The sequence below is a fragment of the Lycorma delicatula genome, chromosome 6 (assembly GCF_047948215.1).
Source record: "Lycorma delicatula isolate Av1 chromosome 6, ASM4794821v1, whole genome shotgun sequence".
Classification (NCBI taxonomy): Eukaryota; Metazoa; Arthropoda; class Insecta; order Hemiptera; family Fulgoridae; genus Lycorma; species Lycorma delicatula.
Window position 1 is genome coordinate 36930938 of NC_134460.1, and position 16026 is coordinate 36946963.

Below are 16026 nucleotides of genomic sequence, written 5' to 3' on the forward strand. Positions count from 1 at the left end.
AACGTTATTAATATTTATCAAGTTTTACTTACATTTATAAATTATACTTGAAATGAAAAAGCAACTCAAACTGTTTTCCTATAAGTGTTCAATGTGGGCACCATTCGTCAGACGGCACACATCCAGCCGATAGAAGAGTTCATCCCATATGTTGATCAGCAAGTCTGGAGTCATTGATGCAATAGCTGCTTCAATCCTGTGTCTCAATTCAGGTAGGTCAGCTGGTAACAGTGGCACTTATACTTATCCTTTATAAATCCCCAAAGAAAAAATCAAATCACAAGGGATCAGATCAAGCGAACGTGCAAGGCCACAGCAAACAAGACCTGTCATCAGGTCCCTGGCAACCAATCCAGAAGTCAGGGAGAATTTCATTCAATCAGTCATGTACAGCATTATGCCAGTGAGGAGGTACATGATCTTGTCAAATGAAGTTGTGTGGTTGAGGAAAGAGCCATAGTTGTAGCATATCAAGGTAGTTCATTCCGGACACACTTACTTACTTCCAGCCCATAAACTTTCCGTCGGAATACGGCACAAAAAACATTCAGTTTTGGGAAGTCTTGTTCACACTGCAATATTTCATAAGTATTTTCTGATCCCCAGATACACACAGTATGAGTGTTTACTTTTCCATTAACATGAAATGTTGATTCATCACTGAATACAACATAACAAAGAAACTCTTCATCATCACGGTGCATCATTTCAAACCTTAATCTGTAGACTGTAGAGCTTGTAACAGCTGTAACAATAGAGGCTTACAGTTGTAAGCCTCTATACAGATGTCACTGGAATTGCTAATTTGTGGCTAGCTCTCCTAACGGATTTACTAGGACTGCACACAAAAGACTTACATGTTCAACATTCTCTTTGGGCACACTACTCAGTTCTCCTGTACTCTTCTCTTTACAAATACAGCCAGTGGTTTCAAATTAGTCATACCATCTACAAATATTGTCACTCGAGAGTTGAAAATGGAACTTCAAACGGAACATACATTGATTCTGTAATGGTAATTACAGATTCACTCTTTGCAAACTGCGAAACACAGAACACTTATAGAATAATATACCGCCTTGGTTCAATACCTCGGTTAGGTTTAATTAATTCTAAATATCTTATTATTCACTTGTTCATTCAAATAAATAAAAGTCTTATTAATTATACATTCATAATAAACACATGTTGAGTCTTTGAAGGATGGAACAAGACTGACTAACAATAGAATAACAAAAAAAAAGAATGAAAATTTATAGAGTAAGAAAAAGAGTAAAAAATTGTATTTTTACAAATAAAAAGGGAGGAAATGAAACCTGAGTTTTGGTAACACTTTCTGTTAGGAGTTGTCATCTTTGCTACTAGCTGTTTCAAGTGGAAAGTACCAGAAATAGTTTATGAGCTTGCACACAGCTAAAACTGTTTAGTTATTCTTTCATTTCATGTATAATTCATTCTGAACGGTATTATATATTTATTAAACAAATCTAAGTTGGAATAAAGGATTAAATGTTATGTGTTCACTTTTAAGAACACGAACAAATGATCTATTCTCTCACTAGTAATTCATCTATTTGTTTACATTTGGTATATAGTCTCCTAATACACAGAATAGTAAATTATCTGTATTTTTATGGCATAATCGTATCTCATTACCTAAAGAGAGTGAAATATTATGCAGGAATCATCTGCTTAATGAATAAGTACCATTTTCTAACCAGAAAAGAAATTGCTCAAGTTTGGTGGTCCATCAAAACTAGTATAAAAGCATATCACAAGCAATAAATAATTTCAATCTTTAAAATATATTTTTCCATAAATTAATATATGTACTTCATCATACTGTTCTTCTCAGGAAGTGAACTTATAATGAATATCATTACTGTAAGAGAAAGTAACTCTGAAAATAACTCAGATATTTTACATGCCCCACAGACATAAGAGAAACTGAGACAAATAGTGTAAAACAACAAATTAACTTTCTTCTGTTAAAAAAAAAAAAAATGCATTTACTGTTCTTTCTCAATTAGGAAGGAAGTTAACTACTACATAAAATAACAAATATTTATCCTTAAAAGTTTTTGTTTGGTAGTTGTTCAAAGTTAACAGTTTCAAATAGCTGCAATGGTCATGTGAAGAGAAAACTCTTCACATGACCAACATTACAATTTGATTAACAGTGATAAAGAAGTCTACATGTTTTATATATACAGTAATAATCCCAGAATCCAACTTGTGATATTTTCATTTCTTATATGATTTATTTTAGGAAATTATAGTTTAATCATAAGAATTTTATGTTCTCTTAAAGCAATTCTTAGAAATGGAAGTGCAATATATGGCTATTATACATAACTTGACTCAAGTAATAACTTGTCTATTTCATTGTTTAAAAACGTAAATTTAATTAAGTAATATACATAGTCTTTCCTATTTATTAGTGTAAATACCTCTTTCTCATGAGTCACTACTGGTAGCTACATTTTAATACTATTTATTAACCATAAGAAACAAACAGTACTGTTTGGCAATAATTTATGTATATGTTAAATTAGATCAAATGTATTATGAGTATTTTATGTACAATTAATTAATTGTACAGTTTATAATAAATAAAAATGTATTATGAATATTTTATGTATAATTCAACTACAGTTTATAATAAAGTTCCTATTTTTATGAAATTTAATAAAATGTTTCATTTTTCCTAGTTTTGGGGCAATAGAGCTTTTAGTGAAGTATCAATGTATAAAAGTTTAATGAGTGTCATATTTAGTAATGAAATAATCCTTTACTAAAGATTTTGATGAACAGATGAATAGTAGTAAGATACTTCCACACACCACACAATTCTAGGACTGATCTAGGATTTTCCTTACAAAATCTAAACCACATCTCAAGCAGGTCTTTGGCATTTGGATAAAAGTAATCTGCTTCAGCAATATTTGAAATGATTAACACAAAACCATTGTCATTCTGCAATTTTGAGGTTCAAATTACATGTCACATTATAATTACTTTTAACTGCAGGTAAACTTTTTCAAATGGATAAAACTAACTTCCTAAATGTGTAATTAGGCTTATTACAGCTGCTGTAATATGGTATAATTTCAAACAAATTATGCAATGCCAGCTTAGAACCAGAATCTTCAGAAACATTATCTTTGTTTCTTTTATGTTGTACACAAATATAGTTCTCATAAGTAATTAATGAACTGCATAATATACAAATAAATAAATTTTTATAATGAGACTGATCTGAAAAAAAATGTTGCTTACCGTTTTAGTCATGTTTAGTGTTATCTCCTTCAAGGTAGTTCCCCTCTGATTGCACACACTTATTCCAGCGCTTCGTCATTGATGGTAACATTTCTGGAACTCATCTTCTGTAATATCCTCCAAGACCATCGTCACAGCTTTTTGGACATCTTGTGTTGTTTGAAAATGGTGTCCCTTGACCGCCATTGTGACTATTGGAAATAGAAAAAAGTCACACGGAGCGATATCTGGTGAATAGGGTGGCTGTGGTAGTACTGAAATTTGTTTTGAGGTTAAAACTTGCTGTACTGACAGAGCAGTATGGGATGTCGCATTATCGTGATGCAGAATCCAATTATCAGCAATGTTAGCACGGACACAAAGAACTCGTTTACGAAGTCTTTCTTTGTAGAAATATTGGTTATCTGTTTGTCCAGGAGGCACCCACTCTTTATGAACAATTCCCTTGGAATCGAAGAAGCACACAAGCATGCATTTCACTTTTGACTTTGACATGCGAGCTTTTTTTGGTCTGGGTGATTCCTTTGAGCACCATTGCGAACTTTGGCATTTTGTCTTTGGATTGTATTGAAAATACCAACCTTCATCACCAGTGATAACACGGCTCAACAAATCTGGATTGATTTCCGTTTGCTCTAACAGATCAGCTGCCACATTTTTCTGTGTTTCTTGCTGTTGTTGTGTGAGATTTTTGGGGACCATTTTTGCACAAATCTTTCTCATACCAAGATCTTCAGTTAATATTAGACGAACCGTTTCTCGATCGATGTTGAGTTCTTCTGCAATCATTTTCACGGATAATCTTCGATCAGATCGTACGATTTCACGCACCCTGGTCAAGTTGACATCTGTCCGTGAGGTTGATGGTCGTCCACTGCGGTCTTCATCTTCAACATTCGTTCTGCCTTCACTAAAAGTTTTATGACACCGAAAAACTTGAGCTCTTGACATAACCTCCTCTCCATAAGCTTTCTGAAGCTTACCATAAGTTGTCATCGTGTTTTCACCAGATTTAACGCAAAAAGAAATGGCATACCGTTGCGCAATATTTTGCGGTTTCATTTCTGTGACAGAGACACAAACATGTATTCACTTATTACAGCACAACTCACAACTGAGCAGTTGCATCAATGTGCCGCTTGAACTAGAAGTAGCTTATAGACCAAGGTCAAGATGGTGTGCCTATGCAAGCTGCAGGGTTGCCACATCTTGCAAAGAAAAATCAGTCTCATTACTTTATTGTCACACCTCGTATTTAAATACAAACACATACATAATGTTAAGGGAGATGCATTACATATAAAAATTACTACAAAATAATTCACTATTCAGACACTGCTATTGAAAATTATTTGGACATATTTATTTATAAAAATTGAATGGATGCAAATAGATCGTGTTGTTTTGTTTTTAATTAATATTTTTAAAAATTCATCACTAGAGTAATATTGATAAGTAAAAAAAGTTTTATAATTGTACATTGGAGAGAAATCTTTCAGTTGTTGGCAATTTTTAAAGATTCCAATGAAAGTATAATAAAGACCTTTCTCAATAGCCGAAGTATTGTATTGAGTTATACTACCTGTCTCGTTTGGTAAAGTGGATATTTGTATTTTTTAAGATTAAATGACCACTCTTTTAGTAAAGATTGCACATTCATAAATATTAACACAAGGATATGTTAACATAATTATGTTCTAAATATAGGTTTACAAGATTCATACTAATTGTGCCAGATAATGATCTGCTAGTCCATTATTGCATTTTAAAAATGTGAGCCTGAGAGGGTGTTATACTTTATGTTTGAATAAATGTAGCCATATTAAACAATGATGATAAACTTTTTATTAAGGTGCTTGAGAGCAAAACAGTTCTGCTTGATTTTGTAACAATTAAAATCAATTTATCATCCCATTAAAGTGTAATAAAACACTTTTGGGCAAAATAAATACTATTGTTAATAAGAATTCTGCTCACATGATCAGCAATTTTACATCTACCTAAGAAGCATAATCCAACATTCTTATCCCTATTTACAGTTAGATGGTTACAATCCATACAGTGAATAATTTTTGAGCTGTTATTGTACAATTTTTAATTCCTTTTAGATAATTGTCTTCAGATATAAACACAGTTGTGTAATCTGTGAAAAGGGTTACAATGAATGGCTTAAAATTTTGAGGCAGGTCATTAATAAACAATAAAACAAATCTAGGAACTGAGAATTCTTTTCTGAGGCATTCTGTATCTTGAAGACCTAAATTTTACATGTGTATTCTTATCAAAAGATGAAATATCAACTATTTATTTTGTTGGTGATATGACTAATCAATTGTAAACTGATCCACTGATAACATAGCTACTAAGATTTTCATCAGTAAGATATGTGAACTATATCGAATGCTTTATTGAGATTGGAAAAAAATTGAAAATCCAATCTTATCTACAGAATTTAAAATATTTCCCCAAAACTAGGAAATTGCTGTTAGTAGACAATTTTTTACTAAAATAAGGCTGAAAGCTTATTAATGTAAATTAATTTTCTCAAAAAGTTAAAAGACAAACACTAATTTTATAAATGAAATACCGAACCTGCTGAGGGTAATAACAATGGAAGTCTTAATAATAGGACAGAAATCTTATTAATTTATTTGATTACATATTTATTATAACCCTAAGTAATGAGTATCCACTGAGATTCACCATCTTGTTGATTTATGGCTAGGAAGAACCAGGACACATATTCTATCCCCTTCAGACAACAAAAGTGTCAGCAATGCTGGTGGTAGAAACGGCCTTGTGTATCATTATAATAAAAACCCTCCCAATGTTGCAATCGAGTGGTCCTGCACATTAAGTGACACAACCCAATAGTAAAGGCCCAGCTTCCCCTGAGAAAGGCGAGTATTCATGGCCTGTGGATGGTTGTGGTCAAGCTTTCTCGACTAAGAGTGGGCTTGGTGTGCACCTCTGGTGCTTGCTAACCAGAGCATTAGAAAAAAACTACGAGCCAAAAAGACACTAAGGAGGGTGGGGAAGGTCCATTGAAGCACTATTCACCCTACCATATTAGTAGTGGAAGTCTGAGGAATTATCCAGAAAATGAGCATGACAACTCATCACCACCTGGGTCACCATAAGTGATCAATGCTGAGGTGAAAATGATCAGGATAGGTATCTTAATCTTGGTGGCTTACAGGGCTAGAGAGTCCAACCCCTGATTCGTGAACAATAAACTCGTAAGAGTTTATCCCGAAATTAAATGTAATGCTGGACAGCATAGTAGCGATAGGGCGCCAATGTACTAAAAATTTTAATAAGTCCCTAAACTCAAGATTTAATTTAATATGCGGTGCACACATGGCAGAGGTAATACCAGAAAAAAGCGTAGATACACTAGCTAGAACCCAGGAGCTCTACTGCAAGGCGCCAACCAAACTTGCCTATAAGGTAGTTGCAGGCGACCTTTTCCTCCTCTAGCTCAGTTGAGAGATATTTATACGAGCTGTGGGGGCATTTAATTAGGTCTAAATGTAAATATCCTTGTCCTGAAAAAACGACAATTTATGCCGCTGTTCAAGGTTAAAGAAATACGGCAAAAGCGATTCAAAATCAAAGGAGTCCCTGACCATGATGGTTTGAGTCTCAGTCATGTGCTTACTGTGGGCTTTGAGCAGCTCCTGCTTAAATTATTTACTATTCTGTTTATTAAAAATTACCCTGAGCCTTGGAAAGTTAATATAGAACTGTATTCATTACCTAATAAGGATCCAGGGGCATGACAACCCAGGTTACATTCTGGTGAGGATGGGCTTCTTGAAACGCGTATTCGGGCAAGAGTCCAGTTGCATCCCTACCAGAGGGAATTTATTCCTGGGAATAGATACTTTGAGAATTGTTTCGTTTTTAATGAGGCAATTCCCAGGACCAAATCGAGGAAACAAGAGAGTGTAGTGGTCACAATGGTTGATCTTGAGAAGGCCTTTGATATGACCTGCATGCGCTAAAAGTGCAGCATAAATTGACTGCATGCAGGTCATATCGAATGCCTACACTGGGACTCAGGTAATTTTCCGAGGATTTGCAATTCAGGATTTAAATAAAGTGATCCACTTTCTTATTAAGTTAATTATTGACCCTGTCTTTAATTTAACCATTGATTCATCATTAGGTGAGCTCGATGGAATGATTAGTGCCATAGGTTTCACTGACAATTTGGTCCTGCCATCTTGTTGCTCGGAGATAGGACAAAGGCAGTTAAACATAGTAAAATCATTCATTAAAGACATGGGCCTTAATATTAATAAAAATAAATTTTTCGCTTGTTATATTAAATATAAAAATAAAATTTACGAGTGTGCCGATCCCAAATTAAAGTTTCAGGATGGTGTTGGGGTTTGTCTTTGGAGGTGGATGAAGAGTTTAAGTACCTTGGGGTTACCTTCAGTTTGAAGAAGGCTATGCATCCTGAGCAGCAGATCAGTAATATGCTTGATGCTGGTAACTGTTCAGAGGCTGAATCTCCAGTCCAGACAGAGGCTAACTTTATTATTTAAATTCGTTCTTCCAAAATTCATACATTCGGTGAGAGTGCAGCCATTTATAAAAACTCTAGACGAGGCCGACTTCCTTTGACAGATAATAAAGGAAACTCTTCACCTGCATCACTCCTCCACTGACAGAATTTTATATACAAGAAAGGTAGATGGAGGCCATGGTATTCCAAGGTTGCATAACCTCGTCGAGATAGCAGGCTGGAGAGCTATGTCTGGTCTTGCTATTCAATTCCCCCACAGCCCAGCATTACCTTCTCGTTTCTGAAGCTGAAAATAAACTCTGGAATGAGCTTTTAAAATATACCTTGGCTGGCTGAAGTTTAAATTTAAAATGGAAGAGGTAGATCGATGGGATTGTCTGGCATAATGGATAAAGGAATCGCATACTTTAAGAGTAGCAGGTCGGAAAACTATTGGCTTTATGAAGAGTGACTTCTTACGGATTTACAATTCATAAAAGCCCTCAAGCTGAGATTGGATATGCTCAGAACCAGGGTTGCATGTGCACGGGCTGAGCCCAGAATAAACAAAAATTGCAACACCGCCATTGAGACTCATTGTCATTCCAAGTGACATGATGAAATTAAAGAACTGCTGATCAATGCGTTAAGATTCTCAAGAGGGGACCATGGTAGTTGTAAAATAAATGTTTTGCTGTCCCATTGACCCTTCTACCGAGAATGGAGACCGCTTGAGGTCGGATATTGTCGTGAAAAACAGCTGCAGTCCCTTTGTGGTCGATGTGACCATGCGATTTGAGCAGAGGTCGTTCCATCCGGCTGTGCAGAAGAAAATTTTATAATACAATCCCATTCCTCCAAAATCATTCTGAGTTCTCAATTACTAGGGCAAAAGAAGCGACATGATTCTGATCATGGTTGGCAGGACAGGAGCGTTCGCTGACTTTACTGGAAAACATCTGCAGACATTGGGGATTTATTCTCCAATATTAGTAAAAAAAAATGTCGCTCACTGCCCTAAGATCCTACTTAGAGATCGTACTCCACCATGTGGATGGCTGATCACAGTTATAATCATTTAAAATTTTTGTAAGTTAATTTTTCTAGTTATATAAGTTAACATTCATGACGGGCAACTGTATTGTTTAATTCACAGTGACTTCTACCACTTATGTGAAAAGTTCTAAAGATTTCTTTAACATGGCCCTACGAGCTGCTCATTGCTTTTTAGTTTATTTAATTAGGCAAGTGTTCAATACAGTGCTTTAATGTAGCTTGACTAGGCGGAGAAACTTGGAAAGAACCTCTCCAATTTCATATAACTGGTTCTTATCCTAGCTAGGGAATATTGCAGTGCTGAAAGTCATTGATTAAGTCTGTAAGGAGGATAATAAATAATAGCATCTTTAACTTCTTTTAGAATATTAACAGTTGCATCAATACCCATGGAATATTTAGTCTTTATTTAAAAGTTTTAACTTCCTGGATATCTACAGGAAATAAAAACAGAAATTATGAAAAAAGTATGCTAGAGAATGGCTTTGTTTAAAATACTGGAAAATAAAATTAAATCTTCTGCTACCTGAATAACAGTTGAGGTAAGAATTAGTGGATAGTAGATTAAGGAAGTAAGCTGCATTCTGAAGAGTTCCAGCGTTCAAGTCCTAGTAAAGAATACTGGATAGTGGATACTGGTGTTCTTTGGTGGTTGGGTTTCAATTAACCACACATCTCAGGAATGGTCGAACTGAGACTTGTACAAGCATACACTTCATTTACACTCATACATATCATCCTCTTAAGTATTATCTGAACTGTAAGTACCGGAAGCTAAACAGGAAAAAAAGAAGGGGTATAAATTTTAAGCAAATTTTTCTAAAAAAATTCATTTATAGATTAAGCTTAACAAATTTTCTTAAGTAAAGTTTTTTCTAAATCTAATTCCCACTTCAGTAAAGGCTAAAGTAAGAAAAAGAGAATTATCAAAAACTTTTCTGCACTTAAAAAAAGAAGATATTTTTTGATAACTTTGTGTGTGAAGTATAAACTTTCAAAAAATTTAAACCAAAGGGAGAGAGCAAAAGAATAAATATATATATATATTTCAATTTTAAGAGCTGGTGGTTCGTTTTTTAAAAAAATATTTCTTGATTTTTATATATGTGTGCATTGCCTTTAACAAAGTTTTCTTCTAAGATGCCCTGAAGAAAATCTAAATTTGTTTTTTGCAATATCCTCCTACCCCCTTAACAAATTTTGAAAAAACAATAGTGTGATGAATCCCCCATATAAATAGAAATATTTGAGCTAAATCAGTTAGGTCAATCATTAGATATAAGGCCAAAAGCAGTGCAATATACATGGTTTTTTGTTCTAGATGAACTAGTTGGCCCCTAAAATGTGAAGATTTGCAAATTGTGACATGATCACCACACTTTCACTCTTTTAATATTCTAGTTATATTCACTGGATACGTAAAAATGTACACTAACTTACATATTATGATTCATATAACTTAAATATAAATAATTAAGGTTTACATACCATAAAAAATAAATATTAATTAAATATAAATACTGTAAGGCAATGCTTAATACTTACGCATTGTGTAATGTTAACACATACCAAACAGATGTTATAATTATTTATTATTACAAGCTTACTTGTTAGCTTAAGACAATGTCGTATGTACATTAAACTGAAAATATAAATGTTTTATTACAGCCTATTCAGATGGTGTAAAATTACAACTCTGCCTAAGAGTTATTGAGACTGGTGAAATTTGCTTATTTAATAAATAAGCAACAAAACTTGCAACATTATCATTAAAAAAATAATTCAGCATTTATTTAAAATATTATATATAGGATATTGACAAATCACAAAGTACATAATGCCCAACTAATAAAAAAAAAATAAGACAATATCAACTCATTAACCCAGACAAATACAAATGTCAGCATACATACTAATTAGTACATTACATTTAACAGTTATCTTCTAAAACTTCTTGTACTTAATTAAGGTAAGTTTTTTTTTTTTTTAAATAAACTGGCAGTCACTGTCTTTGTTATGATTGGTAGTAAATCAGTGTACAAGGTAATTATTATGCTTCTGTTGCCATTTAAGAATTTTTTATACAAACAATATTATAATCTGTCAAGTTTTAAATAATACTAATAAAAAATCTGAATGTTCTTTTCTGCATTCTTGTTTGACACATGCTCAAGAAACTTTCAGTATTGCCTTCTAAATTATTATGCAATTGGCATTTATTCAAATATTTAATTTCCTATTAAAACATTATATGGATTTAAGTGTTTATTTATTAAGTATAACATGAACTTTCACAGCTTTTTATTTTAAAATTAATTGTGAACTTTTTAGGTAAAACACTGCTTAAATAAAAATTTTACCATGGTCTCTTTTTTAATCTAGGCAAATAAATGCTGGAATGCATTCATACACATTATGTTAAATAGTAAAAACTATAATAAATTTGTTATCATTTGCCATGGTTACAAGAACAGGACTTTATTGCACACATCTGGCAGTGATTTTTTTGGTGGATGTCATCTCCTTCACTATCCTTGTTTCCTTCTCTCTTGGAAAATAAAGGAGCATGGCCTGTAAAGGCAGAAATTATTCAGAAAAGAGTCCACCAGTTAACTAAGATTCTTAATTTCAATAATGCAATAAAGTTAACTGATTATCAGTTTCATAAGAAAATTCAGTTAAATATTGCATAACCAAGTAAATTTAATTTCTATATAAAATGTGTATTTGAAAATCAGATAAAAAAAAATATGAACTCAGTTAACACAAACATTATTTTAGATTGCATGAAAAGAAAACAACATGCTTCCAAAACAATGGCATTATCAATTTCTCTCCTTTCTTTCAGTGGGATTGAATATTCAATTGAGATAATGATGTATCCTTTTGGTTGACATTGCTAATTTACATTTTGTGTAATATGACTGGCTGGCTATATTGAATCATAAATCTTGGCCAAACATATCTCTAGTAGTACCAAATTTTGTTTAGAGTGACTAGTCACTGCACCCCTACAGTTAACGAAAAATATGAATTACTATATGTTTAGAACATACGAGGTGTGCGAGAAATGTAATGAGATTGGTAACACTGTGAGCGATCTGGCAACGCTGTATCTAAGGGTCTGTTCATCCCTTCCACATGCTCAGTACAAGTTTCAACATCATTCAGCCAACATACTATTTTTGACAGCGCCATCAATGAAGTTGTGTTTCGAAAATTGGGCATCGGAATTTAGAGCAACGTTGTGCAATCAAGTTTTGTGTTAAACTTGGAGAATCCGCGGGTGTGATTTTTGAAAAGTTTTAAACAGGCCTATGGGGAACATTGCTTATCAAGAGCACAAGATTTCCGCTGGCACAAATCATTTTTGGAAGGCCAAGAACATGTTGAAGATCAACCTCGCTCAGGGAGACCTTCAACTTCAAAATCTGACGAAAACATTGAGCGTGAGATAAGATCGTAGTTTAACAATAAGAATGAAGAGTGAACAGTTAAATTTAAATACTTTCACCGTACATCAAATTTTGACAGACGATTTGGACTTGCGAAATCGGTGCTGAAAAACCTCACAACGGAACAGACGGACAATCGAAGAAACGTGTCGTTGACCTTCTCGAGAGGATTGACAATGACAAAGAATTCTTCAATCGTGTGATCACTGGATATTCGAGTACAATCCTGAAACAAAGCGGCCCACTCCGTCATTTCCTCAACCGTAAAATGTAGAATGAGCAAATCAAAGATCAAAACCATGCCGTTTTGCTTTTTTGACAGTAGGAGTATTGTGCATGAAGAATTTGTTTGTCCAGGACAAACTGTCAACCAAGTGTTTTTACAAAGGTGTCCTTGAAAGGCTCAGGAAAAGAGTGATTCGCGTGAGACCAGACACTGCAAACAAATGGATGCATCATGATAATGCCCCATGTCACACGGCCATTTCCATCACGGAATTTTTGAAGCTGAAAATGCATTCCTACAGTTCCTCAACCCTCCTATTCACCTGATTTGAGTTCTTGTGATTTTTCCTTTCCCCGAAATTGAAACGTCTTAAAAGGACATCATTTTGGAACTCTGGAGAACATTCAAAAGACTGTGACCGACCAGTTAAAGGCCTTCCAACGCTGCTACCAGGAGTGGGAACAACTCCGCCGATGTAGAGCTGCCCAAGGGAACTACTTTAAACGGGATAATATTGTTTAAAAAAAATTTGGTAAGTAAAAAGTTACCAAACTTTTAAAGTTTCAGGCTCATTACTTTTCTCGCACACCTCGTTTGGTATTTTTGTTCAGCGGTCAGTTTTTTTACGTCACACAGTGAATAAAAGACGTTATGCTAAAATGGCCGACATGGTAGTTACAGTGTCGTGGAGCGGTTAGTGACAAGTGTTTGGATTCATGATTGTAAATATTTTATACATTTTGAATTACTTGCTTTAAGTTTTCGAGAATGGAGGTACAGATAATCGAAATTTTGATTGATGTTAATCATGGAATATATTTACTTGTTCCATTTTCCAATGAAGGGAATTTTTTTTAGCTATGATTAATAATTCATATAACAATTGAATTGTACAATAAAGCTATGCATATTTTGTGGATAAATGAAACGCAGATGTCCGGGTATGTATGAGTCCGATTAATAATATCACAGAGTATTATAGTAATTGTATCATTTAAGTTTTTTGTACCACGGCAATAATCGTATATTAATTTTTTTGGAGTAGAGCGGAAATGTTATATTCCATCTGTCCCAAACTTTATTGTAGTTATAATACATCTAAAATACCTCAGATAAAAAGTTAACTGTCAGAATTGCTTTCTCTGAGAGTAATAATGTTCAGTATATGAAGCTCTTACACGGCTGAATATTATCTGAATTCTGGTGGACTTCGTATTCCATATGCAATCATATATTCGGTTCGGTAAATAAGAGTAAAGGAAACCATTTATCTCCAGTCATCACTTTTCCTTGTAAGGCTGGCATGAGAAATTGTTATTCTTAAGTTGGCTGTTGTTTTCAAAAGCAACTTTTGTCATGTCAGATCACTTTCGACAATTATATAAATTAATATTTCGCACACACATAGGCTAGTCAAATTGACGAGTTGTAATTATAATTTCAAGATTATATTCATTTATAAAATCACAGAAATCAAACAATGAAGCTAACTAGTGATATGTTTTAGCAACACTTGAATAAGCCACCACCACAAAAAGCAAGCAACAAAATTGACTTGAGAAAACCAGGATTTTGAATTAGGCAGTGTTAAAGATAGGCTGCAGTGGACGGAAAAGTTAATGCAGTTAGAAACATGTGCTGATGTTGCAGTTTCTATTGAGGAATTGCCAATGAAAACTCGTAAATGGTCAGCTGAACTTCATATACCACAAACATACGATAAAGGACTAGAAAGTTAGGCCATTTCGTCCGATGTTCATCAATGAACTGTCAGTTGCAGTCATGGAAAATCGCACTGCATCCTTCCGGGATTTATTACAAAAATTCTCTGCTGCAGTGCACCATGGAAAGGTCTTTTTACTGATGAATGTGCATCTATCGCAATTCATCTGTTAGAAATATGTTAATTTGGGTAAAGGAAAATCCTTATTACACAAGCGTTGGAAAGAAATCTACTGTACGTCATATGGACTGGAATGACAGCTCATTTGTTTGTTCCTTATTTTTTTGACGGGCTAGTGAATGTACAAACTTAGATATGTTGGAGGCATGGTTAATATCACAACAAAAGAGGAGGATCTCGTGTAACGAGTACACATTTTTCTCTATCACTGTGCGTTCTGAATGAAAAATTTGCAGAACGTTGGATTAGCTGCAGTACTACTCAGTTATCATAGCCATCACAACGTCCTCGTCCAACCACACCAGACAATTATGGAGAAATTGAGACACATATCTGCTACATCACAAATGAAGAACTGTGTGACACTGAGGGATGCCTTTTGTAACATGTCGCAGAGAACATGGCAACGTATAGCATTGTGTGCAACATGAGGCTGAACATACAGACCCACGGGACCATTAAAACTATTACTATGTATCAAGTGACTAAAACAATACATTATTATATTGCATTTTTCATTTATAACTCATTACAAATTTTTAGTTCTAACTTTAAGGGGTTATGGCAACTTCCCAGCCACCTGTACAGAAGCAAAATTTGTGGATTTTGAGTGTTATACAATGCAAGATTATGTTGATACCATTTATACTGAAACTAGTTATGCAAGAAGGGGAACAAGATAGATAACCATACAAAGCATTGCATCATGTCTGCAATCATATTGAGGAAAACTACAATGCAATAGAGGATTTGGGAGATTAAAGGTATTCAAAGCCAATGACCATTATCCAAAGTGCATCAGGAAAGTGTACCACCAATCTCTCAAGCAAGTGTTGAGTGTCTATTTTTCTGGATTAAGATTAATTTTAAGTGATAATAGACAGTCAATGAAGGACGATTTGCTGTCTGCCATTTTATTTATTAAAATCAACAAGTAAATCTTAGTTTGTGTGCTAATTTTTTTAATAAATAAATTAGTTGTAAATAAACAAGTTTTTTATAAGTACTTATATATATATAAAAAATGAATGCAATTCCTACAAGAATATTTTACTGGAGCATGAAACAAATACTCTGATGGTATGGAGCAACTAAAAAAGTGGTCACTTCAATGCCCTGCTTGTAACTTACAGAAAGATCTTAATCTGAGAAAATGCTCATATTTTTTTGTCTTTTTCTTGCATAAACATCTAGCATGTTAATTACTTTCTTAAGATGCTCACATATGACATACCTATTATAAGAATGAGAATGAAATTCACTGCTAGTTCTTTTTGTCTGGCATATTTTGATGTTTTTTGGGAGGGAGAATACAGAGGGATTCACAATGGAAGTGTTTTTTTTGGTAACTGATATCACATATTTTTATTTAAGCAATGGTTTTTAAAAAAATTCATCATATTCATATCTTTTGGCTGTTTATCAATCACTGATATACCATGCATAACAGGGGACTAGGATTCTTTGGACATGTCATGAGGATGCAAAATTCAAGACTTCTGAAGCAGCTAGTACAGTACAATTTCGGCTTGAAAAACACATAGACAGGATGCAGATGTATCAGACAAATAAAGAGAGGTCTGAAGGAAAT